The sequence below is a fragment of the Palaemon carinicauda genome, chromosome 16 (assembly GCF_036898095.1).
Source record: "Palaemon carinicauda isolate YSFRI2023 chromosome 16, ASM3689809v2, whole genome shotgun sequence".
Taxonomy (NCBI): Eukaryota; Metazoa; Arthropoda; class Malacostraca; order Decapoda; family Palaemonidae; genus Palaemon; species Palaemon carinicauda.
Genome location: NC_090740.1, coordinates 17,575,126 through 17,602,924, shown reverse-complemented (window position 1 = coordinate 17,602,924; position 27,799 = coordinate 17,575,126). Strand labels below are relative to the sequence as shown.

Genomic DNA, 27,799 nt, shown 5'->3' with positions numbered 1-27,799 from the left:
ATGGAGAAGACTTGTCCTCTTCTGCTGAGGCCGTCCGCCAAGACATTCATTTCTGCACAAATCTCGCCAAAGGAGAGATGTTACTGCCTTAAAAGGAGTTCCTTTTGATCCGTGGATCAAAGAACCGAACCTTCCAGACTGTCCAGTGGAGCTTCCTAACCCAAATCCGCTGCATCTGAAAACAACACATGGTTTGGGTTCTTGATCGCAAGAGAAAGACCTTCTCGAAGTCTGATGTTGCTGTCCCACCAAGTCAGACATGTCTAGACTGAGTTGGAGATTGGGAAAGAGATACTCACTAAGCCCTTCTCCTTGTTCCAATGTTTAGGTGAAATAGGAAAGGGCATAGGTTGAGTCTCCCCAGAGAGTGAACTACTCCAGCGATGAAAAGAGTTCCCACGAGGCTAGTTCAAACTCTTACAGAGCAACTGTTTTTAACAGAGCTTGTTCCATTCTTGCGGGAGACGAAAAGGGTCGAAAAATCATACACAGTATCTCCATTCCCAAAAAAAGAATAGTCTGGGATGGGATACTGTAAGTTACGACTTCTCTACGTTCACTATGAGACCTAGCTCCTTGGTTAGGTCTAATGTCCATTAGAGGCTCTCCAGACAGCGATATAATGACGAACGCCCTGATTAGTCAGTCGTCAAAATAAAGGGAGGCTCTGAATCCTCAAAAAATGTAGAAAGCTTGCTACATTTTGCAAGGGCCTTGTAAAAACAAGAGGAGCAGGAATGAGGTCGGAGTACAGTGCTCGACAGTGGTACATTACTTTTCCGTCCACAAACCTCAGATGTAGTTGAAAGTTTGGATGAATCGGGATGTGGAAGTATGCATCCTGAAGGTCGAGAGAGACCATCTAGTCGCCTTCCATTAATGCTGTCAAGACAGCTTGGTAGACTTCATCGTGAAGTTTGTCTTGACAATGAACACATTGAGCGCACTTGCATCTTACGTACTCCTGCAGTGAACGTGGCTGCCAGATCATTGGAGCCATCCCTGATAGTCTTGTTCCTGCAGAGAACGTGGCTGTCAGATTATTGGAGCCATCCCTGATAGCCTTGTTTATGCATGACATAATTGTACAGCAAAACTTCAAACGCTCGAAAAAACTCCAAACAGGAGATGGTCTAGCTCTGAAGCCGACCATAAAAACTTGGAGCGTCTCATGGCCAGGCGCCAGGGAGAGTCTATGAGGTTTGAGAAGTCTATCTGGGCAGAAGCAGGAACTCCTAAGCCGAGAACTTCTCCCGTGTCATACCAGACGCTCGCTCTATAAGCCAGTTTAAAAGTAGGGAAAGCAAAGGCTGTCTCCCCCAAACTCCTCCTGGTGATCAACCAGTCGCCTAGCAAACGTAAAGCTCTCTTAGAAGAGCGAGAGAGCACTAGCTTAGAAAAACAACGGCTTCGAAGTAGCTAGGCCTAGTGTAAACTCTGACGTTTAGGCGAACGAGGAGCAGCAGTTACAAAATGATCCGGACAAAGATCCTTAAAAATCAGCATGATTTATTTAAAGTCCATAGAGGGCTGAGCAGCTTTAGGCTCCTCTCCGTCTGACAGAGTCCCCAAGGGAATATCAGTAGGAGGGGGATCAGCAACTTCCTCATCTGAAGGAACCTCGTCCGACAATTGCCGAGTCTCAAGCAAGGGAGAGACCTGCCGTGGTGGCAATGCTTGACAAGCAGAGTCCACACGCAAAGGAGCATCAGTAGCAGTCAAGGACGCTACGTCATGTAACTGCTTAAAGGACTGACCAGCAACAACAACAGGTGCGGGAGGACGCTCGACGTCAACTCGAGACTGCCTTGACTGCCTAGACTGAGCAGTCAAAACAACTCTTGACTGCGGTGCTTGACGCTCAACGTCAAAACAAGTCAACTTCGCTGGTTGGCGAACGTCCTGAACGTCAACAAGAGCATGCGGCAGAGGCTGAACGTCCACAAGCGGCTGAAAGTCAACACGGGACTGCATCGAGTGAGGCTCTACAAAACGTGACTGACGTGACTTTGTAACGTCAACGTCAACAGGACGAGCAAAGGCTCGTTTGGGCGGCTGACGGCCAGGATCTCGATCAGCTAAGCGGCGAGGATCATCGTGAACCTGCTCAGCAGAATAGTCCTCCATAAGAGAGGCAAGCTTATTCTGCATGTCTTGCAGTACAACCCATTTAGGATCAACGGGAATGGGTGCGGTAAGAGACGAGGGTAACGTCTGTGACTGCAAAACCTTGCCTACACTAAGACTCTCGGAGCCTGTGTAACCTTCTGTTTAGGCGTCGAGCAGTCTTCCGATGACTGCACAGGGTCAGAGCTGTCCCAATGGCTACAACCAGGACGCTGGACCTGTCCTGAAGGAACTGACTTTCGCTTTAAGGGTCTCGAAACCTTGCTCCACGGTTTCTTACGCGATAAGCCTTCGGATGACGAGGAGAAAACCGTCTCGCTCGTCTTATGGTAGGGGCGGTCTTGACGAGACACGCCTGAAACCATAGAGGGAACGTCTGTTCGTTGGTTAAAGTCTCTCGAACCCATAAGTCCTACGACATTACTTCTCCCTGGGGCATGGGAGCTTGCAAGAGGTCTCGGACTAGGCGAACGACAGGCACGAACAGACGAACCCTCTGTCGCAACACTGATAACACTTTGCGCAATTATCACTTTATCACTACAATTTTCTGTTTTTGCACTTACTTCACTGAAATCGAATTTTTCAATAATTTCACATTAGGCATGAATAAAAACTGATTTCTACCTGAAGCACGCAATTCTCCCCTACATCAAAAGGTTATAATTGCGAAATAAGTCGTATAATGTAAGCACATTAATACAAGCAAAAAAACAGTAAACATATATATCGAATAAAACGGAAATATATAAAGTTAAAAGGATCAGTGACTGGGGAGGAGACTAAACACTAGTTCATTAAAAACTACGTTTTCAATCTCTCACCGTACAGTGCCTTGGGACGAGAATAAAAACTAAAACGTTTTATTCTTTCTCCCCGTACAGAGACTTGGGACGAGAGTAAAAAACTGACTCGAGAACAACGTTACTCGCTTGGGACGAGAATAAAGATCAGAACGTTCTCTCTTCCTCTCTCTCTCTCTCTCTCTCTTGATTTCACACAGAAGAGAAAAGCCCACTTACCCTTCGTCAATAAACAGGTTATTTGACCAAAGGAAAAAAACTGAAAGGACTAAGAAATTGAAAATTAACAAGTTCCTTTAAATTAGTATTTAAAACATTTCAGTTTAAAAGAAGAATGAACAAAACGTCAGAATCGATTTACTCTTTCTGCAAAGTGAAACCGTGATTCTCTCTTTCTCTATCGTAACGATAGAGCGCAAACTGCGTAGCATAAATAAACCAAACGTTAGTTCATCTTTGAAACAGCACGAAGACTATTCAAAGAAAATCTTTCATAAAATATCTACTAAAAAATATTCATTTAATAACTCTTACAGAGCAAATGATTTAAACTTAACGAAAATAAAAGTTGAAAGGGCTCAACGTTGTTTAACTTCGGTTTCCAAGTTAGGACCGCCTACTCTCGGATTAGGGGAGGAATAGGTAAGGCCGCATATAAACAAATCATTAAAATTTATCTTGATGTTTATTATAAATGGAAAGCTAATCGAAGAGGCCTAATAAAGGCGGGTGAGATATAAAATATATAGAGGAAAATCTATAATTAACAACAACAATTTATAACGTGATAAGATAATTGCTAAAAGCCTAAAACACACTTCCGTACACTAAGGGAAGGGTCGGCCATTTTTACTCTATGGAAAAAAAACAGGGATAAAAGCAAGGGCAATACACTTTTACTCTCCTTTCAAAAGCATTTCTTTTGAGGATAGTATTGAATAATCCAACACGGCGAAAGCAATAAAACCAAAACCAAGTACTTCACCAATTCAGTAGAAAACTCGAGGTCATAATAGCGAGTGGAATCGACTTGTCGATGGAACCGACAGAGAAGAACTGGAGCTGTTTACATGTATATGCGGTATCTGGCCGATAGTTGGCGCTGGTGGGCACACCCGCTACCTTCATGGCGATCGCTCGCGAGTTTTTGAATTCTGTCGAGCCGTCGGAGACGTCAGCTATTATATATTCACCGGCTAAGTTTAATATTTAAAAATTTTATATATAGGACACATACAGTATTCTAATAGAAAGATATATATGTATGGTAAATATGACACATTTTAAAAGTAATAAGACTAATTTGAAAGTAATTTGTATTTTTCCTAGCTATACAACCTTGAGATCTTCACTACGGATGCTGGAACAAACTTTTATGTAAGGTATAACAACCTGCCACTAGTTATCAGGGCAGTAATGGGGGGGTAGACCAGCCACCCCACTCACCAAGAGTATCATGTCTCCTTTTGATAGCAGGCAGGCCTTTCTAGGGGGACAGGAGCTGGGGGGCTAAGGATGAGTAAGAGTTCAAGCTTTATATAGTTAGGAAAACTCAAAGTTACTTTCAAATTTGTCATTTGTTCCAACACACAATACAAACCCTTTCGCTCTACACCAAGGAGACTCCTCCTGAGGAGGATGGAAGTTCTAACCCAACTGGGTGTGATTTTGACAAGGGGTGTGATTCTAAGCTTCATGCCAGCGTAATAGAGGCACCCTGGCCTCTCGTGAACTCTTAAATAAGTACGTCAGCTGATGGCTTGGGCAATCAGTGTGAATGTGTGAGAACTACGCACTGTGATTTGACCTGGTAAGAATTATTGTAGTACACTAAGCTTACTCAACATGGGCATTGCCCGACTCCCTTTTGCAGGAAGGACGGGGTCATAACAAATACAGTAACATATTTCAGGCTACACAAGGGAAATGGGTATACCTGCAGTCGTAGTTAAGTTAGCTGGCAGAATTGCCCAGATGTTCTACCCCACAAGAGAGGACAATGAAGCACGAAAAAGGCCAGTCATTCTGTCCATTCATCCCATACTAACACCAGGTAACGTCTGCCCTCAACCAACAGCTACTTGTCCCGTAAGGGAGTTGTGGTAGCTTACACTACTTGTTGTGTTGCCACTACAGAACCTATAGAGTATACAGGCTACTGTGGGGTATGTCTTACAGGTAATTGGCTGTAAAGGTGTTCTGGCAATACCCGAGACCCGCCTAAAGAACCTAAACCACAGAGAAGTTTCATTTTAATGTTAGGGACACACTCATGGCCCTAATGTAGAGAAGTCTGGGTCTATGTTCATAATGAGGAGTCACGGTACGAAGCCCGGACGGTGACCCGGTGAATCCTACTAGAATGACAAATTCGGAGATAATTTTTATTTTTCCTAACCATACAAACCTTAGCTATTTACATAGGGGGGTTTACTTTCGGCGTAGCTGAAATGACAAGCCATTAGATTTTAACGAGGGTTAAACTACCCCCGCGCTAGTTAGCATGGGGGTGGGGGAGGGGTAGCTAGCTACCCCTCCCCCCCCTACACACCGGTGAGCTGCCTCACTTCACTTAGAGGTAGGACTTGTCTTGGGGGACAGGGCTGGCGGGCAAATATGTGTAAATAGCTAAGGTTTGTATGGTTACGAAAAATACAAATTATCTCCGAATTTGTCATTTGTTCCGTAACCGAAATACAAACCACACTATTTACATAGGGTGACTTAACCTTAGGCAGGGTGGAAAGTCCTCAGCCTTACTGGCTTTGGCTTACCCGGGGACTCAGAATCCGAGTGAGCAGCACTCGAGAAAAAGTCCCTGCACCTCGCAAGTTTCTTGCTACGCAAGAAACGTGTGGTCTACATAAGTTGTGTGTGGAGAAATGAAGTGTGACTCGTCCTAGGAAGTTAACCTGAAGTCCTTTATATGGAATTCTAGGCTAGGACGTCCCAATACCACCTCGTCAGGGTAAGGGGGACGTGACAGTATACTAGGAACACATGGAAGCATGGTTTACCTGCAGAGGTTTGAGGTCAGCTCTCACGAGGTAGGGGAGAACGTGGTCAGGGTGGCAAACCCTCCGGACCATCCAAGCAATGAGAGGCTCCAGGTAGGAGGAAGACCTCCACTTTCAGGATCGTTGGACCTTCGATCCCTGGGCGCACAGCCTAATCAAGAATGGACTAGGATGGAAAAGGAACAGATCTCCACCTTCATTTCCTCAATTCTTCCAACACTCCACCCCCTTACTGGAAGAATGTACCTTAGAACTCTTAAACAAAAAGGTTATAAGGAAAGCAAAGTCCATCAAATTCCAGGGAAGGCTGTTTTGTGTTCCCAAGAAGGACTCGGACAAACTCAAGAGTTATTTTAGACTTGTCTCCACTCAAGTTCATTGAGAACAACAAGTTCCGGATACTAACCCTACAACACATAAGGACCCTGTTACCAAAAGGGGCGTACACAGTCTCAATAGACCTGGCAGATGCTTACTGGCACCTTCCAGTCATTCACCCCCTCTCCTCCTACCTAGGATTCAAGCTACAGAAGACAAAGTATGTCTTCAGAGCCATGCCCTTTGGACTAAACATAGCCCCAACGATCTTCACGAAACTTGTGGACGCAGTCGTACAACAGCTACATTTATAAGGCGTTAAGGTAGCTGCATACCTGGACGACTGGCTGGTGTGGGCAGCATCCAAGACTGCTTGTCTGCAGGCAGCCACAAAAGTGATCCAGTTCCTGGAACATATAGGCTTCAAGATCAACTACAAGAAGTCTCGCCTCTCTCCAGCTCAAGAGTTTCAATGGTTGGGAATCCATTCGAACTTTCAGTCACACCACCTCTCCATTCCACCAAAAAAGAGGAGAGAGATCGCGGGTTCTGTCAAGAAACTACTGAAATCCAACAGGATCCCAAGATGCCAACAGGAAAGAGTACTGGGCTCTCTCCAGTTTGCAGCAGTAACAGACCCTGTGCTAAGACCAGAGCTGAAAGATACGTCAGGAGTCTGGAGAAGATACGCATCAAACGCTCGAAGAGATCAACAGAGACCGACACCGACCTTACTACGATCACTTCTGAGGCCATGGTCGAAGGTCAAGAGCCTAGCAAGGACTATTCCCTTACAACCACCTCAACCATCGGTAGTTATCCACGCGGATGCTTCGACGGAAGGATGGGGAGGTCATTCCCATCAAAGGAAAGCTCAAGGGACCTGGTCATCCTTGTTCAAGACCTTTCACATCAACATCTTAGAGGCCATGGCAGTCCTCCTGACGTTGAAGAAGCTATCCCCTCACAGATCAGCCCACATCAAGCTGGTCTTGGACAGCGAAGTGATAGCGAGATGTCTGAACCGACAAGGCTCGAGATCGCCCTACATCAACCACGTGATATTGGCCATTTTTCGCTTGGCAAGAAAGAAAAGATGGCACTTATCAGCAGTCCACCTACAAGGGTTACGCAATGTGACGGCGGACGCTCTATCCAGGCGAAGGCTGATAGAGTCAGAATGGTCCCTAGATGCAGACTCATTCTCCTTCATCTTGGAAAAAGTCCCAGAACTGCAGATCGACCTCTTCGCAACGAGCGACAACAAGAAACTACCTCGATACGTAGCCCCATACGAGGACCCTCGGGCGAAAGCGACGGACGCCATGTCCATCGATTGGAACAGATGGACTCGCATCTATCTGTTCCCGCCAACAAATCTCCTGCTGAAGGTCCTCAACAAGCTGAGATCCTTCAAAGGGACAGCAGCAGTGGTGGCCCCCAAGTGGCCCAAGAGCAATTGGTTCCCTCTGGTGATAGAACTGAAGCTGATGCTGTTTCCTCTACCGAATCTAGTTCTATCCCAACTGGTTCAGAAGTCGACTGTCTTCGCTTCATCACTGAGAACCCAAAACCTTCATCTCATGATTTTCTCGCCTTAGCAGTCAAGAAAAGATTTGGGATCTCGAAAGACAGTATCGACTTTATAGATGAATACAAGTCAAAATCAACCAGAAGACAATATGAAATGTCTTGGAAGAAGTGGGTCTCTTTTGTTAAAGCAAAAAAAGCCGACGGAAATCTCGATAGACTTCTGCCTGTCCTTCTTCATCCACCCTCACAAACAAGGCTTGGCTTCCACCACGATAACTATGTGTAACTCAGCTTTGACTAGACCTCTTCTATACGCCTTCCAGGTGGACCTGTCGAACAAAATCTTCAACAAGATTCCGAAGGCTTGCGCTATACTTAAACCAGCAGCCCCTCCGAAGCACATTTCATGGTCTTTGGACAAAGTCTTGCACTATGCTTCGAACTTGAACAACGAAGATTCCTCCCTATTTTTTGTTTGCTATAGCCTCAGGGGCTAGAGTTAGTGAAATAATAGCCCTATCAAGAGACAAGGGCCATATTCAATTCACAGAAGAGGGAGAACTGAATCTTTTTCCCGATCCTACCTTTCTCGCCAAAAACGAGCTACCCACCAAAAGGTGGGGTCCTTGGAGAATCTGCCCTCTGGAGGAAGATGTCTCTCTATGTCCAGTAGAGTGTCTAAAGGTCTATCTTCGAAGAACTTCAGACTTCAAGGGAGGACAGCTCTTCATAGGCGAAACCTCAGGATCAAACTTATCCCTGAAACAACTGAGGGCGAAGCTCACCTATTTTATTCACAGAGCGGATCCTGACAGTACACCCGCAGGTCATGATCAGAGAAAAATTGCTTCCTCGCTGAACTTTTTTCAGTATATGGACTTTGATAGACTCCGCTCATACACAGGTTGGAAATCCTCTAGAGTCTTTTACAAACATTATGCGAAGCAAGTGCATGAGATAAAGCACTATGTGGTGGCGGCAGGTAGTGTTATAAAACCTGTCGTCTAGTACTGCGATGAACAGTGAACTGTTTGGGACTTTACAGTTATGGGTGAAAAGGTGTTAACATTTTAAGTGTAATACCTTTTATTAAGGGTCACCCTGGTGCCCCTGGGACTGTTCTTTATAGGTGCAGAATCAAACCAATAACACCAGTGCTGTGTGTACATTTGTACGCAGTGTTTAAACTAATCCAACATCTACAGTGAAATTATCTCAATAATTTTACAATAATTTAGAGTGGCCATGTTTTAATATATATTTCTTCCCTTACAGGTGATAAATATATATGTACCTTTAGATTGTAAGTTGTGGAGGATATGATTCTATTTTAATATATTCGTTGTTGTATTTATGTTGTCTATACAAATAAATATAAAAAATGTATTTGCATCTTATTCGCCCAATAAGTAGCTGAATAAAACTAGCCAGAGTCCTTCAATTATTTTTTTCCTAAAATAATATAAAACACTTGAATCTGATATGTGTGTTAACATACTTATGGTAAATTAATTCCATTTGTTCCTACAATATACAAACCTTCTCGCTTCTATAGTCAGAGTTGACAGTTTCCCTGCAGGGGGCAGGAAGGCCTAAGCTCGTTCCAAGCATAGCAGATATGATGAATAACGGTAGCATCATATATCTATGCGGTCTGGGTGACCATGTAGAAGTTGACTCGAGGTTAAGGCACTTATACAAACCCTCAGATATAGTATTTTTAAGTAATTCTCTGGTAAACTTCCATCAGGACGACATGGCTGAGCCCAAAGAATGAATTTTGAAGCAAAGCGAAAAATCTATTTTTGGGTGAGATAGCCATGTCGTCCTGATGGACCCGCCCTCCTTTTCAAAGAAAAGGAATACAGTATACATATGTAACAATCCCCACCCGAAACTACTCTATCTGTAGCCATCCATGCTTAATTGCAACAAGGAATGAGTTGCAATGCGTGGCGCTGTAGTAGTACGGGAAGGGGATCCACCCAGTAACCTTGATGACGGCTCCCCTTCATTTTCGCCACTTTTTCCCCCTCAGAGCGAAAACTCTATTCGGGGTGAAGATTGCCATGTGTCGTATCAAGAAATACGTCCCGTGATATTATGCAATATCCTTAAGAATTTTCTTAAGGATACTCGCACAAGGAGTTAGAATTCTGGACACCTATGGTCAATTCTCTGGGAGTATCACTGTAGCTAAATATCCCTTAGAAATCTGCCTAAAGGAACCTTCCATCAGGACAACATGGCTATCTCACCCAAAAATAGATTTTTCGCTTTGCTTCAAAATCCGTTTTTCACTCAAGGGATTATCTACTGCACTGTAATCGTTCAATGGCCACTTTCTTCTTGATAAGGATAGAAGACTCTTTAGCTGCGGTAAGTAGCTCTTCTAGGAGAAGGACACTAGAAAATCAAACAATTGTTCTCTAGTCTTGGGTGGTGCCACAGCCTCTTCCACTGTCTTGGGTTAGAGTTCTCTTGCTTGATGATACAATCGGGCACACTGTTCTATTTCTCTGTCTCTTGTTTTAATAGCTTATATTTGAAAGATCTATTTTAATATTGTTACTGTTCTTAAAATATGATATTTTAATTATAAAATAAATTTTTGAATATACTTACCCGGTGAATATATAGCTGCAACTCTGTTGCTCGACAGACAAAAAACTGTACAAAAAAACTCGCCAGCGATCGCTATACAGGTTGCGGGTGTGCCCATCAGCGCCAACTGTCAGCCAGATACCAAACTCCATGTAAACAAAGACTCAATTTTCTCCTCATCCCACTGCGTCTCTATTGGGGAGGAAGGGAGGGTCGTTTAATTTATATTCACCGGGTAAGTATATTCAAAAATTTATTTTATAATTAAAATATCATTTTTAAATATTTAACTTAGCCGGTGAATATATAGCTGATTCACACCCAGGGTGGTGGGTAGAGACCAGTTAAATATGTTTACATCTTATGAGCTAAGAGTTTTTATTTCATTTTAGAAGTTATCAAAATAACAAAAACAAAATAAATAGGTACCTGGTAAGGAAGTCGACTTAGACGATTACTCTGCCTTATAAGTACGTCTTCCTTACGGAGCCTCCCAATCCTCTTAGGATGCTGACAGACCCCTAGGAGCTGAAGTATCAAGGGCTGCAACCCATACAACAGGACCTCATCAAACCCCTAATCTGGGCGCTCTCAAGAAATGACTTTGACCACCCGCCAAATCAACCAGGATGCGAAAGGCTTCTTAGCCTTCCGGACAACCCATAAAAAACAACATTTCAAGAGACAGATTAAAAGGATATGGAATTAGGGAATTGTAGTGGTTGAGCCCTCACCCACTACTGCACTCGCTGCTACGAATGGTCCCAGTGTGTAGCAGTTCTCGTAAAGAGACTGGACATCTTTCAAGTAAAATGACGCGAACACTGACTTGCTTCTCCAATAGGTTGCGTCCATTATACTTTGCAGAGATATATTTTGCTTAAAGGCCACGGAAGTTGTTACAGCTCTAACTTCGTGCGTCTTCACCTTAAGCAAAGTTCGGTCTTCCTCACTCAGATGTGAATGAGCTTCTCGTATTAACAATCTGATAAAGTCTGACCAAGCATTCTTGACATAGGCAAGGATGGTTTCTTAACTGAACACCATAAAGCTTCAGATTGGCCTCGTAAAGGTTTAGTACGCTTTAAATAGAACTTAAGAGCTCTAACAGGGCATAAGACTCTTTCTAGTTCATTGCCTACGATCTCCGATAAGCTGGGAATATCGAAAGATTTAGGCCAAGGCCGAGAAGGCAGCTCATTTTTGGCTAGAAAACCAAGTTGCAGCGAACAAGTGGCTTTTTCCGACGAAAATACGATGTTCTTGCTGAAGGCATGAATCTCACTGACTCTTTTAGCCGAGGCTAAGCATACCAGGAAAAGAGTCTTAAGAGTGAGATCTTTCAGGGAGGCTGATTGTAACGGCTCCAACCTGTCTGACATGAGGAATCTTAGTACCACGTCTAAATTCCATCCAGGGGTAGCCAAACGACACTCCTTGGTGGTCTCAAAAGACTTAAGGAGGTCTTGCAGATCTTTATGTTGGAAAGATCTAAGCCTCTATGCCGGAAGACCGATGCCAACATGCTTCTGTAGCCCTTGATAGTGGGAGCTGAAAGGGATCGTCGTTTTCTCAGGTATAAGAGAAAATCAGCTATTTGAGCTACAGAGGTACTGGTCGAGGATACAGAAACTGACTTGCACCAGTCTCGGAAGACTTCCCACTTCGATTGGTAGACTCTAATGGAAGACGCTCTCCTTGCTCTAGCAATCGCACTGGCTGCCTCCTTCGAAAAGCCTCTAGCTCTCGAGAGTCTTTCGATAGTCTGAAGGCAGTCAGACGAAGAGTGTGGAGGCTTTGGAGTACCTTCTTTACGTGTGGCTGACGTAGAAGGTCTACCCTTAGAGGAAGACTTCTGGGAACGTCTACTAACCATCGAAGTATCTCGGTGAACCATTCTCTCGCGGGCCAGAGGGGAGCAACTAACGTCAACCTTGTCCCTTCGTGAGAGGCGAACTTCTGCAGTACCTTGTTGACAATCTTGAACGGTGGGAATGCGTAGAGATCCAGATGCGACCAATCTAGGAGGAAAGCATCTATATGTATTGCTGCTGGGTCCGGGACTGGAGAGCAATAGATTGGAAGCCTCTTGGTCAGCGAGGTTGCAAAGAGATCTATGGATGGTTTACCCCAAGTGGCCCAAAGTCTCTTGCACACATCCTTGTGGAGGGTCCATTTGGTTGGAATTACTTGCCCTTTCCGACTGAGACAATCTGCTATGACGTTCAAGTCGCCTTGGATGAACCTCGTTACTAGGGAGATGTCTTGACCTTTTGACCAGATGAGCAGGTCCCTTGCGATCTCGTACAACGTCAGTGAGTGGGTACCTCCTTGTTTGGAGATGTACGCCAAGGCCGTGGTGTTGTCCGAGTTTACTTCCACCACTTTGCCTCGAAGGAGATACTCGAAGCTTTTCAAGGCCAGATGAACTGCCAACAGCTCCTTGCAGTTGATATGCATGCTCCTCTGACTCAAGTTCCACAGACCTGAGCATTCCCGACCGTCCAGTGTCGCGCCCCAGCCCAAGTCCGATGCGTCCGAGAAGAGAACGTGGTGGCGAGTCTGAACAGCCAGGGGAAGACCCTCTCTTAGGTTGATATTGTCCTTCCACCAAGTCAGACAAGACTTTATCTTTCCGGAAATCGGGATCGAGACCGCTTCTAGCGTCTTGTCCTTTTTCCAGTGAAAAGCCAGATGGTATTGAAGAGGACGGAGGTGTAGTCTTCCTAGTGATACAAACTGTTCCAGGGATGACAGCGTCCCCACCAGACTCATCCACAGCCTGACTGAGCAGCGTTCCTTCTTCAGCATCTTCTGGATGGATAGCAGGGCTTGATCTATTCTGGGGGCTGATCGTCTTGTTGTTCAGCAACGTCCTCATCAGATAGTTCCTCATCCGAAAACTGATGAGGAAACGGCAACGGAGTGGGCAACGTCTGGCTCGCTGAGTCCGGTCGCACTGGTGCATGCGTGACGGAGCCGGACGCAACGTCATGGAATTGCTGCACAGTCTGTGAACTGTCAACAACCATGGGTGCGCGAGGAAGCACAGCGTCCACCCGAGACTGTCTAGACCGTCTGGGTTGTGCAGTCAACACCATACCGGGTTGCTGAGGTTGACGCACCGCGTCAAAACAAGTAACCTCTGATGGTTGTTGAACGTCCTGAACGTCAACAACCACCTCCGAGCGTCGCTTAACGTCAACGTGCGGCTGGCAACCCACACTGGGTCGCATCGGTGGAGGAACCACCTCAACTGGTAGACGCGAGAAGGTTACCTCAGCGTCAACAGGACGCACAACCGACCGGTTGGAAGGTTGTTGGCCAGAAGGTTCGGCAGCAACCTTCTCCGCATTAAAGTCCTCTATCAAGGACGCAAGCTTGGACTGCATGTCTTGCAGCAAAGCCCATTTAGGGTCTACGGGAGCAGGTGCGGCAACAGACGGGGTTAGCGACTGAGGCGGTACCGCTTTCCATCCCTGAAAGCATTGTTTATGCATGACATAATTGTACAGCAAAACTTCAAAGGCTCGAAAACAGCTGTGAAGTTGACCTGTAAAAAACTTGGAGCGTCTCATGGCCAGGCGCCAGGGAGAGTCTACAAGATTTGAGAAGTCTATCTGGGCAGAGGCATGAACTCCCAAGCCGAGAACTTCTCTCGTGTCATATCAGACTCTCGCTCTATAAGCCAGTTTAAAAGAAGGGAAAGCAAAGGCTGTATCCCCCAAACTCCTCCTGGTGATCAACCAGTCGCCTAGCAAACGTAAAGCTCTCTAGGAGAGCGAGAGAGCACTAGCTTATAAACAACGGCTTCGAAGTAGCTAGGCCTAGTGTAAGCTCTGACGTTTAGGCGAACGAGGAGCAGCAGTTACAAAAAGATCCGGACAAAGATCCTTAAAAATCAGCATGATTTAATTAAAGTCCATAGAGGGCTAAGCAGCTTTAGGCTCCTCTCCGTCTGACAGAGTCCTCAAGGGAATATCAGTAGGAGGGGGAACAGCAACTTCCTCATCTAAAGGAACCTTGTCCGATAAAAGCTGAGTCTCAAGCAAGGGAGAGACCTACCGTAGTGGCAATGCATTACAAGCAGAGTCCACACACACTGGTGCATTAGTAGCGGACCAGAACGCAACGTCATGTAACTGCTTGACAGTCTGTGAACTGTCAACAACTGAACTGTCAACAACAACAGGTGCGTGAGGACGCACAGCGTCCACTCGAGACTGCTTTGACTGCCTAGACTGAGCAGTCAAAACAACTCTAGAATGCGGAGGTTGACGCACAGCGTCAAAACAAGTCAACTCAGATTGTTAGCGAACGTCCTGAACGTCAACAGGAGCATCAGCAAGTGGCCTAACGTCCAAATGTGGCTGAAAATCCACACGAGACCGCATCGAGTGTGGTTCTAAACAACCTGACTGACGTGACTTAGCTACGCCAACGTCAACAGGATGCACAAAGGAACGTTAGGTTGGCTGAAAGCCAGGATATCGATGAGATAAACGGCTAGACTCAACGGACTAATCGGCAGAATAGTCTTCCATAAGGGAGGCAAGCTTATTCTGCATGTCTTGCCGTACAACCCATTAAGGATCAACGGAAATGGTTGCGGTAAGAGACGAGGGTAACGTCTGTGACCGCAACACTTTGCCAACAAAAAAGACTCTCGGAGTCTGTGTTACGCTTTTGTTAGGCGGCGAGCAGTTTTCCGATGACTGCATAGGGTCAGAGCTGTCATAATGGCTGCAACCAGGACGCTGGACCTGTCCTGAAAGGACTGACTTTCGCTTAAGGGTCTCGAAACCTTGTTACAGGTTTCTTATGCGAAAAGCCTTCGGATGACGAGGAGAAAAACGTCTCTCTCGCCTTATGGTAGGGAAGATCTTGGTAAGATACACCCGATACCATAGAGGGAAACGTCTGTTCGCTGATCAAGGCCTCTCGAACCCATAAGTCGTACGACATTACTTCTCCCCTGGGCTTGGGAGCTTGCAAGAGGTCCCGGACTAGGTGAACGACAGGCACGAACAGACGAACCCTCGGACGCAACACTGTAACACTTTGCGCAATATCACTTTATCACTACGATTTTCTGTTTTGCACTTATTTCACTGAAATCGAAACTTTTACTGATTTCTACCTGAAGCACGCAATTCTACCCTCATCAAAAGGTAGTACTGTAAATGCGAAATCAGGCGTATAATGCAAGCACATTAATACCAGCAAAAAAAAAAAAAAAAAAAAAAAAAAAAACAGTAAACATCTTTTAAGATTCAGTGGTTGGGGAGGAGAATAAACACTAGTTCATTCAAAACTACGTTTCAATCTCTCACCATACATTGCCTGGGGACGAGAATAAAACTAAAAACGTTTTATCCTTTCTCCCCGTACAGAGACTAGGGACGAGAGTAACTCGAGAACAACGTTACCCGCTTGAACGGAACGTTTTCTCTCCTCTCTCTCCCTCCGTCTCTATCTCTCTCTCTCTTTCTCTCTTGATTTCGCACCCTGCAAAGTGAAACCGTGATACAATCTCTCTCTATCGTAACGATAGAGCGCAAACTGCGTAGCATAAATAAACTAAACGTTAGTTCATCTTTGAAAACAGTACGAAGACTATTCAAAGAAAATCTTTCATAAAATGTTATTTTGATAATAAAATAAATTTTTGAATATACTTACCCGGTGATTATATAGCTGCAACTCTGTTGCCCGACAGACAACTGTACGGTAAAAACTCGCCAGCGATCGCTACACAGGTTGCGGGTGTGCCCAACAGCGCCATCTGTCGTCCAGATACCCAGTACTCAATGTAAACAAAGACTCAATTTTCTCCTCGTCCCACTGCGTCTCTATTGGGGAGGAAGGGAGGGTCCTTTAATTTATAATCACCGGGTAAGTATATTCAAAAATTTATTTTATTATCAAAATAACATTTTTCAATATTTAACTTAGCCGGTGATTATATAGCTGATTCACACCCAGGGGGGTGGATAGAGACCAGCAATATATGTTTACACTTTTATGAGCTAAGAGTTTTTATTTCATTTTAGAAGTTATCAAAATAACAAAAACAAAATAAATAGGTACCTGGTAAGGAAGTCGACTTGAACAATTTCTCTGCCTTTTAAGTACGTCTTCCTTACGGAGCCTCGCGATCCTCTTAGGATGCTGATCGACCCCTAGGATCTGAAGTATCAAGGGTTGCAACCCATACAACAGGACCTCATCAAAACCCCTAATCTAGGCGCTCTCAAGAAATGACTTTGACCACCCGCCAAATCAACCAGGATGCGAAAGGCTTCTTAGCCTTCCGGACAACCCAAAAAACAACAATAAAAACATTTCAAGAGAAAGATTAAAAGGGTATGGAATTAGGGAATTGTAGTGGTTGAGCCCTCACCCACTACTGCACTCGCTGCTACGAATGGTCCCAGTGTGTAGCAGTTCTTGTAAAGAGACTGGACATCTTTCAAGTAAAATGACGCGAACACTGACTTGCTTCTCCAATAGGTTGCGTCCATTATACTTTGCAGAGATATATTTTGCTTAAAGGCCACGGAAGTTGTTACAGCTCTAACTTCGTGCGTCTTCACCTTAAGCAAAGTTCGGTCTTCCTCACTCAGATGTGAATGAGCTTCTCGTATTAACAATCTGATAAAGTCTGACCAAGCATTCTTTGACAAAGGCAAGGATGGTTTCTTAACTGAACACCATAAAGCTTCAGATTGGCCTTGTAAAGGTTTAGTACGCTTTAAATAGAACTTAAGAGCTCTAACAGGGCATAAGACTCTTTCTAGTTCATTGCCTACGATCTCCGATAAGCTGGGGATATCGAAAGATTTAGGCCAAGGCCGAGAAGGCAGCTCATTTTTGGCTAGAAAACCAAGTTGCAGCGAACAAGTGGCTTTTTCTGACGAAAATCCTATGTTCTTGCTGAAGGCATGAATCTCACTGACTCTTTTAGCCGAGGCTAAGCATACCAGGAAAAGAGTCTTAAGAGTGAGATCTTTCAGAGAGGCTGATTATAACGGCTCCAACCTGTCTGACATGAAGAATCTTAGTACCACGTCTAAATTCCATCCAGGGGTAGCCAAACGACGCTCCTTGGTGGTCTCAAAAGACTTAAGGAGGTCTTGCAGATCTTTATGTTTGGAAAGATCTAAGCCTCTATGCCGGAAGACCGATGCCAACATGCTTCTGTAGCCCTTGATAGTGGGAGCTGAAAGGGATCGTCCTTTTCTCAGGTATAAGAGAAAAACAGCTATTTGAGCTACAGAGGTACTGGTCGAGGATACAGAAACTGACTTGCACCAGTCTCGGAAGACTTCCCACTTCGATTGGTAGACTCTAATGGAAGAAGCTCTCCTTGCTCTAGCAATCGCACTGGCTGCTTCCTTCGAAAAGCCTCTAGCTCTCGAGAGTCTTTCGATAGTCTGAAGGCAGTCAGACGAAGAGCGTGGAGGCTTTGGAGTACCTTCTTTACATGTGGCTGACGTAGAAGGTCTACCCTTAGAGGAAGACTACTGGGAACGTCTACTAACCATCGAAGTATCTCGGTGAACCATTCTCTCGCGGGCCAGAGGGAAGCAACTAACGTCAACCTTGTCCCTTCGTGAGAGGCGAACTTCTGCAGTACCTTGTTGACAATCTTGAACGGTGGGAATGCGTAGAGATCCAGATGTGACCAATCTAGGAGGAAAGCAGCTATATGTATTGTTGCTGGGTCCGGGACTGGAGAGCAATAGATTGGAAGCCTCTTGGTCAGCGAGGTTGCAAAGAGATCTATGGATGGTTTTACCCCAAGTGGCCCAAAGTCTCTTGCACACATCCTTGTGGAGGGTCCATTCGGTTGGAATTACTTGCCCTTTCCGACTGAGACAATCTGCTATGACGTTCAAGTCGCCTTGGATGAACCTCGTTACTAGGGAGATGTCTTGACCTTTTGACCAGATGAGCAGGTCCCTTGTGATCTCGTACAACGTCAGTGAGTGGGTACCTCCTTGTTTGGAGATGTACGCCAAGGCCGTGGTGATGTCCGAGTTAACTTCCACCACTTTGCCTCGAAGGAGAGACTCGAAGCTTTTCAAGGCCAGATGTACTGCCAACAGCTCCTTGCAGTTGATATGCAAGCTCCTCTGACTCGAGTTCCACAGTCCTGAGCATTCCCGACCGTCTAGTGTCGCGCCCCAGCCCACGTCCGATGCGTCCGAGAAGAGAACGTGGTTGGGAGTCTGAACAGCCAGGGGAAGACCCTCTCTTAGGTTGATATTGTCCTTCCACCAAGTCAGACAAGACTTTATCTTTTCGGAAACCGGGATCGAGACCGCTTCTAGCGTCTTGTCCTTTTTCCAGTGAAAAGCTAGATGGTATTGAAGAGGACGGAGGTGTAGTCTTCCTAGTGACACAAATTGTTCCATGGATGACAGCGTCCCTACCAGACTCATCCACAGCCTGACTGAGCAGCGTTCCTTCTTCAGCATCTTCTGGATGGATAGCAGGGCTTGATCTATTCTGGGGGCTGATCGTCTTGTTGTTCAGCAACGTCCTCATCAGAGGGTTCCTCATCCGAAAACTGATGAGGAAACGGCAACGGAGTGAGCAACGTCTGGCTCGCTGAGTCCGGTCGCACTGGTGGATGCGTGACGGAGCCGGACGCAACATCATGGAACTGCTGCACAGTCTGTGAACTGTCAACAACCATGGGTGCGCGAGGAAGCACAGCGTCAACCCGAGACTGTCTAGACCGTCTGGGTTGTGCAGTCAACACCCTACCGGGTTGCTGAGGTTGACGCACTGCGTCAAAACAAGTCACCTCTGCTGGTTGTTGAACGTCCTGAACGTCAACCACCACCTCCGAGCGTCGCTTAACGTCAACGTGCGGCTGGCAACCCACACTGGGTCGCATCGGTGGAGGAACCACCTCAACTGGCAGACACGAGTAGGTTACCTCAGCGTCAACAGGGCGCACAACCGACCGGTTGGAAGGTTGTTGGCCAGAAGGTTCGGTAGCAACCTTCTTCGCATTAAAGTCCTCTATCAAGGACGCAAGCTTGGACTGCATGTCTTGCAGCAAAGCCCATTTAGGGTCTACGGGAGCAGGTGTGGCAACAGACGGGGTTAGCGACTGAGGCGGTACCGTTTACCATCCCTGAAAGCCTTGTTATGCATGACATAATTGTACAGCAAAACTTCAAAGGCTCGAAAACAGCTGTGAAGTTGACCTGTAAACAACTTGGAGCGTCTCCTGGCCAGGCGCCAGGGAGAGTCTACGAGAATTGAGAAGTCTATCTGGGCAGAGGCATGAACTCCCAAGCCGAGAACTTCTCTCGTGTCATATCAGACTCTCGCTCTATAAGCCAGTTTAAAAGAAGGGAAAGCAAAGGCTGTATCCCCCAAACTCCTCCTGGTGAAAAACCAGTCGCCTAGCCAACGTAAAGCTCTCTAGGAGAGCGAGAGAGCACTAGCTTAAAAACAACGGCTTCGAAGTAGCTAGGCCTAGTGTAAGCTCTGACGTTTAGGCGAACGAGGAGCAGCAGTTACAAAAAGATCCGGACAAAGATCCTTAAAAAAAATCATTATGATTTAATTAAAGTCCATAGGAGGCTAAGCAGCTTTAGGCTCCTCTCCATCTGACAGAGTCCTCAAGGGAATATCAGTAGGAGGGGGAACAGCAACTTCCTCATCTACAGGAACCTTGTCCGATAAAAGCTGAGTCTCAAGCAAGGGAGAGACCTACCGTGGTGGCAATGCTTTACAAGCAGAGTCCACACTCACTGGTGCATTAGTAGCGGACCAGAACGCAACGTCATGTAACTGCTTGACAGTCTGCGAACTGTCAACAACTGAACTGTCAACCACAACAGGTGCGTGAGGACGCACAGCGTCCACTCGAGACTGCTTTGACTGCCTAGACTGAGCAGTCAAAACAACTCTAGAATGCGGAGGTTGACGCACAGCGTCAAAACAAGTCAACTCCGATTGTTAGTGAACGTCTTGAACGTCAACCGGAGCATCAGCAAGTGGTCTAACGTCCAAATGCGGCTGAAAAACCACACGAGACCGCATCGAGTGTGGTTCTAAACAACCTGACTGACGTGACTTAGCTACGCCAACGTCAACAGGATGCACAAAGGAACGTTAGGTTGGCTGAAAGCCAGGATATCGATGAGATAAACGGCTAGACTCAACGGACTAATTGGCAGAATAGTCTTCCATAAGGGAGGCAAGCATATACTGCATGTCTTGCCATACAACCCATTAAGGATCAACGGAAATGGTTGTGGTAAGAGACGAGGGTAACGTCTGTGAACGCAACACTTTGCCTACAAAAAGAGACTCTCGGAGTCTGTGTTACGTTTTTGTTAGGCGGCGAGCAGTTATCCGATGACTGCATAGGGTCAGAGCTGTCCTAATGGTTGTAACCAGGACGCTGGACCTGTCCTGAAAGGACTGACTTTCGCTTAAGGGCTTCGAAACCTTGTGACAGGTTTCTTATGCGAAAAGCCTTCGGATGACGAGGAGAAACAACGTCTCTCTCGTCTTATGGTAGGGGAGATCTTGGTAAGATACACCCGATACCATAGAGGGAAAACGTCTGTTCGTTGGTCAAGGCCTCTCGAACCCATAAGTCGTTTGACATTACTTCTCCCCTGGGCTTGGGAGCATGCAAGAGGTCCCGGACTAGGTGAACGACAGGCACAAACAGACGAACCCTCGGACGCAACACTGTAACACTTTGCGCATATCACTTTATCACTTCGATTTTCTGTTTTGCACTTATTTCACTGAAATCGAAACTTTTACTGATTTCTACCTGAAACACGCAATTATACCCTTCATTAAAAGGTAGTAATTGTGAAATCAGTCGTATAATGCAAGCTCATTAATACCAGCAAAAAACAGAAAACATATTTTAAGATAAAAAAATCAGTGGCTGGGAAAGAGACTAAACACTAGTTCATATAACTACGTTTTCAATCTCTCACCGCACATAGCCTGGGGACGAGAATAAAAAACTAAAAACGTTTTATCCTTCCTCCCCGTACAGCGACTAGGGACGAGAGTAACTCGAGAACAACGTTACCCGCTTGAACGGAACGTTTTCTCTCCTCTCTCTCCCTCCGTCTCTATCTCTCTCTCTCTTTCTCTCTTGATTTCGCACCTAAGAGAAGAGCCCAATTATATTTCGTCAAAAAAAAACAGTTATTTGACTAAAGGAAAAAACTGAAAGGTTTTTCAAATAAAAAGTTCCTTTAAAATAGAATTTAAAACATTTAAGCTAAGAAAGAATGAACAAAACGTCAGAATCGATTTACTCTTACTGCAAAGTGAAACCGTGATACACTCTCTCTCTATCGTAACGATAGAGCGCATGTTGAACGTCCTGAACGTCAACAACTGCGTAGCATAAATAAACTAAACGTTAGTTCATCTTTGAAAACAGTACGAAGACTATCAAAGAAATTCTTTCATAAAATATTACATTTAAAAAGTTTTAAATCCTTAGCTCTTTAAAAGCTAATTACGATATAAAGGGCTCAACGTTGATTAACTTCGGTTTCCAAGTTAGGACCGCCTACTCTCAGGAAAGGTCTATATAAACAAAACACTAAAATTATTTTTATATGTTTATAATAAATGGAAAGTTAATCGAAGAGGCCTAATAAAGGCGGAGAGATATAAAATATATAGAGGAAAATCTATAACGTGATAAGATAATTACTAAAAGCCTAAACACACTTCCGTCTAAGGGAAGGGTCGGCCATTTAAAAGTGAAAGAAAGTCCATACTCTCTTTGTCACCATAATTAAATCTATCCAAAACGAGTTCAAGATTTAAGATGAAGATACGACACCTGCATAGCGAAAGCTCAAAACTAGAATAAAGTACTTCACCAATTAGTTGTGAAAAAACTCCAGTTTAGCAACAGCGAGTAAGTACGTCTTGTCGATAGCTCGACAGAGAGAAAATTGAGTCTTTGTTTACATTGAGTACTGGGTATCTGGACGACAGATGGCGCTGTTGGGCACACCCGCAACCTGTGTAGCGATCGCTGGCGAGTTTTTACCGTAGAGTTGTCTGTCGGGCAACAGAGTTGCAGCTATATAATCACCGGCTAAGTTAAATATTGAAAAATATCTATTAAAAATATTCATTTAAAAAGTTTTAAATCCTTAGCTCTTTAAAAGCTATTTACGATTTAAAGGGCTCAACGTTGATTAACTTCGGTTTCCAAGTTAGGACCGCCTACTCTCAGGAAAGGTCGCATATAAACAAAACATTAAAATTTATTTTTTATGTTTATTATAAATGGAAAGTTAATCGAAGAGGAAAATCTATAATTAATTAATAACGTGATAAGGTAATTACTAAAAGCCTAAACACACTTCCGTCTAAGGGAAGGGTCGGCCATTTAAAAGTGAAAGAAAGTCCATACTCTCTTTGTCACCAAAAATTAAATCTATCCAAAACGATTTCAAGATTTAAGATGAAGATAAAACACCTGCACTGCGAAAGCTCATACCAGAATATAGTACTTCACCAAAGATGATGGGAAAAACTCCAGGTTTCAACAGCGAGTAAAGTATGTCTTGTCGACACGTCGACAGAGAGAAAATTGAGTCTTTGTTTACATGGAGTTTGGTATCTGGCTGACAGTTGGCGCTGATGGGCACACCCGCAACCTGTATAGCAATCGCTGGCGAGTTTTTTTGTACAGTTTTTTGTCTGTCGAGCAACAGAGTTGCAGCTATATATTCACCGGCTAAGTTAAATATTTAAAAATTTCATTTTCATAATTCACTACTTCTCTTATTGTTTGTTTATTTCTTTATTATTATTCCTTACTGGGCTATTTTCCCTACTGGAGCTCTTGGGTACCATCCTGCTTTTCCAACTAGGGTTATAGCTATTGTAATAATAATAATAATAATAATAATAATAATAATAATAATAATAATAATGACATGGAGTCCTGGGAGGGGTAACCATCACCTTCTGTAGGTAAGGACAGGAGCTTTAGGTTAGGTAAGGTTATGTCATATTTCTGCGTTTCTTTTCCCTTTAAGATATGGATTTTCATCTGTACCATTTTGTAATTGATACCTCCTCATAACTTGAAAAATACAAGTTTTCTACAAATATTATCAAGTTACCTATAAATAAACCATGAACAATAAAATTATATTTACGGACGGGGAAACAATTTTGAAGGAAACGGGCGTTTTTCAATAGGAAAAAGTTGTTTAATAGTAGGAAAGTTTCCCATGTCCATAACTATAATAACACCTCCTTCCTATCTCTGATCATCATTACACATATTTTATTGGGAGCCTTTGTATATCAGCGGCCAGTTCCTCACACGATTAAAAATGGACATCAACTAACCTAAACTTACGCCCCTAACCTAAACTACACCTACAAGCCGTGTCCTTACCTACTAAATTAACGGTGGGACTAACGGCCTCCTGCGACCCGCCTTACACTACCGTATTCTACAGCATAATGATACATACAGGTGGCCGCTATCATACATACACCCCTTTTATTGCATCACCGAGCATGTTGGTTAATGAATTAACAATAATTATTCACTTATTGGTGTTCGCTCCAATGTGGGTCACTACGCTCGCAATTTAACTTTATTTTCTAGCTCCTTTGTTCTGGCAAGCGGTACGTTGCCTAAACCATAGGCCAAGTGGGCGAGTATTTTGATGGACGAAAAACTGGGGTGACCCAACCACCTTTATAGTACCCTTCTTTGTTAGGGCTAGTGTACTAAAATATAGTTATAAGTAACTTTAAACAAAGCCACAACACAAACCCCCCCCCCCTCTCGTTTAAGGCCATAACCAACTTTAAGCCTTGCTTGCAGAGATAATTGCCTTCAGCTATTAGTGTTCTTACTTACCTTAGTAAAAACAGGAACAGTCGAACAGAATAGTCTAAATATGTACCCAGCCTACTAACTATTTCTAGCACTAAACTATTTTCTGCAGGATTCGTACAGGTATGGTTCGTACGTCCACAACTACGTAAGTGTACTTTCGTATTCTCATTACTTCAAGCATTATTAAATAATCAGCACAAAGCCAGAGGCTTAAAGAACTACACTAAATTTCATGTCCAGAAAAAAATGTAAAAATTAAAAATCCCTTCAAATCTAGGATTTCAAAGTCTACCTACAATAAAGGTTCGTATCCTAACAATATCGCTGTCAATTAGTATACGAATGTTAATAACAGCCAATCCTACTTTATAAATAGGGTAAGTTAAGAAAGTCTGCACTACCGTAGACTAAGGTGATAATTGGGTAACTGTATAATAAAGATAAAAAAAACTTAAATTATCGCTTACTACTAATCATTAGACTCATACATCTATAAATAAACAAACAGTTAACGACATCACTCAAGGCTAAAAAAAAATTACTAGGCTTACAGATCTAGCAGTTAATACCATTGAATTTGATAGAATAACTGAAATAAAACTTACATATGGTTGTTGAATGTTGTTATTGTTCTGTATGACTGGTTCCTGGTATTTTCAATGGACAAAACAACAAGTTTGCGGCCACTCTATCAATTACTGGATCTGTGCAAAGTTTCTTCGCTTATACTAGGTGCAGTGAAAAACATTCTACTTGACATTTTGATAAATATATCAAAATTATGCTAGTGTGATGTGAAAATTATGCCAATTCTATGCTGATTTAATATTGTTTTATTTTTTACATTTCACATAAAATACAAATACTTAAATACAATTGTCCTTCAATAAACATTTATTTCTTTTAATGACAGGTCTGGGAAAGTACGTGATTTGGATATTAAACCAAAAGACAATATTTTTACGAAAAAATAGGATTAAATCAACAGTTGACTTAAAGTTTTTCTCGTTAGGTATGAATTAAATGTAAGTCGATAACCCTGTTTCTTGTAAATAGCTTACTTGTGGACCCCAGCATGTCATGGCAGGATTAAGGTGCAATCAGCTGCTTTAAATTCTTGGTTCATTTCACTGCACATTAGTTCATTTGCAAATTAAACATTTGCTTGTCTATTTCGTTTTACTCTTTTTTTACAAGTTTATCATAGAGGGAATATATGCTCGCAGTTTGCAGTTGATAAGAATGGTGAGACATTTTAAATAATAGTACAATATATTTCCTAGTTTGATCAACTTTGGCCCAAAATTAATGACTATCAGAAAGAAGACAGTCAAGAATAAGATGGCTACTTATAATAAGTCTCATTGCTCCTACTTCAAAATTAGAAATTTTAAAGAAATTTGAAAAGTAAATATACCTCAGTCCGTACAATCCTAGTTTGATCAACTTTGGCCCAAAATTAATGACTATCAGAAAGAAGACAGTTGAGAATAAGATGGCTACTTATAATAAGTCTCATTGCTCCTACCTTAAAATTAGCCTATATTTGGAAATTTTAAAGAAATTTGAAAAGTAAATATACCTCAGTCCGTACAAATTTGTGGGAACAAGAATGGAACACATCCATTAGAAAATGATAATTCATGGGGTGTCTCTAATTGTACTGCTAATTCTACCAAAGATTCAGAATATGCTCAAATATTTGTTTTCTTTTCTTATTCTCTCTCGCATTAGAAACATTTCAATAGTTTGATGTTAATACAGATTTTATCAAAATAAGACGCTTATGCTTATTTTAATATTTTTTTATGCAAAACTTCATAAAAGTATGTTAGAGTTATGCTAAAGGGATCGTTATGCCAAAATGTTATGTTAGGCATTCCAATTAACCCCAAAATTATGCTAAGAGCATCAACTGATACTAAACTGGTAACAATGACTCGGTACTTACCTATTTGACACATAGCCTACTTATTTAATATGAGTGAGAGAATAAAACTTTGTTTTATTTTGGGTCCCGCTTCAACTTATATTACTAAGCGCTTGACTTTGTTACTTTATAGCGACATGAATAAAGAATTTCTGGTTAGAAAAACAACTTTCTGACACTCAACGTTGACTCAGCGAATTCTACCCAGGCTACTGACTCAAAAGCAAATTATCATGTTGAGAAAGGTATATCATCTATTAAGTTGACACTTCAAACAATGATGGTCCCCCAAAATGAGAAAATGGCATATGCTGAAAGAGTTAATGAAAAAACTTTACTAATAATCAAATCAACACTTCTGTAGTAATTAAATATTTGCATGAAATGTATTCTTGTTTATGTGTATTCAATTTATATCTCTCTGACCCATATTCAAGTTTGTTTGTCGAGGGTATTCATTGTCTACCATGCACTGCCTTCGTTGTTCAATTGTTGCATATGGAAGACAGGTAGGCTTATGTGTATTTCCCTGGATCCACAAGATTATTCCTTGTACCCTACAAAACCACGATTTCTACAAACAAATCAAACCCGTGTTATAATCCCAATATGGCACCTCAATATTGAGTAAGCCTAGAAGGGCGCACTGCACTTTTCTTGTTTGGGGAGAGGTGAACGACCTCGTTTCTTCAAAGTATATACTGCCCAGTCTTATGTTAAGCTCCTTCGATGCTACTCAGGTCACACTCTCAGAAGATCCTGCACGAACTAACCGCATGAATATCTCCTTCAACCCCTTATCTGGTGTGTCTAGAAGAAGAAGGAGTCCCACTTGGAAGCAGCAAACGTCCAGCCACTGCCGTGCCAAGGATACCTTTATCCTGTTTTCGCAGTTAATTAGGGGAATCTTGGGGACGGTCCCAGAGACTTGTTGACCTCAAACTGTACATACTTTAGAGCGTACCTGGACATTGGGATCAGGAACACGTGAGCTAAGAGAGGAGTTGATCTGTGGCTAAATCCTCTCTTAAATTAGATTTATGTTTAATTCTAGATCACTGACTGGCTTAGAACATTTAAGCATGCGTGCAGGTTTTTTCTTTTTTTCCGGGGGGGGGGGTAAAATTACGTTCTTTTCTCTATAATCTACTGTATAACTTTACAAACGTTGGACACTATTCCGTAGGTCGTCGTCCACATGTTTGATTAACCAATAAATTCACGATTCAATCAAGTAGACCTTAGGTTTAAAGTTCCTCTTCTATTTTATGTATTTGACTAACACATTTTCCCTCGGCATTATCAATACTATTTGTCGCCTCGATATGTGTGTTTTTATTTACTAAGAATTTGTTTCATCGTTAAATTTTTCCTCACCGGTTAAGGTAACCATATGACATAACTGTATTTTAGTAGTAAAGGCATATTAGATTAACGTAATCTCTGAATTTTATTTAATCCAATGGTATTCATTTACCTTTTGTTGGGTTTAGATATCCACGCTAGTGTGTCTATTCAAATGTTATTAAAGTATTCATTTGGATTCCTCAATCAAAGGAAGTGTAAGTTAAAGAAA

General features: G+C 43.2%; 1 protein-coding gene across 2 annotated transcripts in view; it reads right to left on the bottom strand.

Annotated features, from left to right (window-relative positions):
• LOC137655672 (3'-5' RNA helicase YTHDC2-like) overlaps positions 1–25,038 on the bottom strand; it is a 388,907-nt gene extending 363,869 nt beyond the window's left edge. The window contains exon 1 of one of the 2 annotated variants that reach the window (XM_068389626.1): positions 24,899–25,038. The gene's annotated coding sequence lies outside the window, so the exon portion shown is untranslated. Of the gene's footprint in view, positions 1–24,360; positions 24,384–24,898 lie in introns of those variants that run through there. The other variant, XM_068389627.1, reaches the window with a different exon arrangement.
• Positions 25,039–27,799: the final 2,761 nt, after the last annotated feature.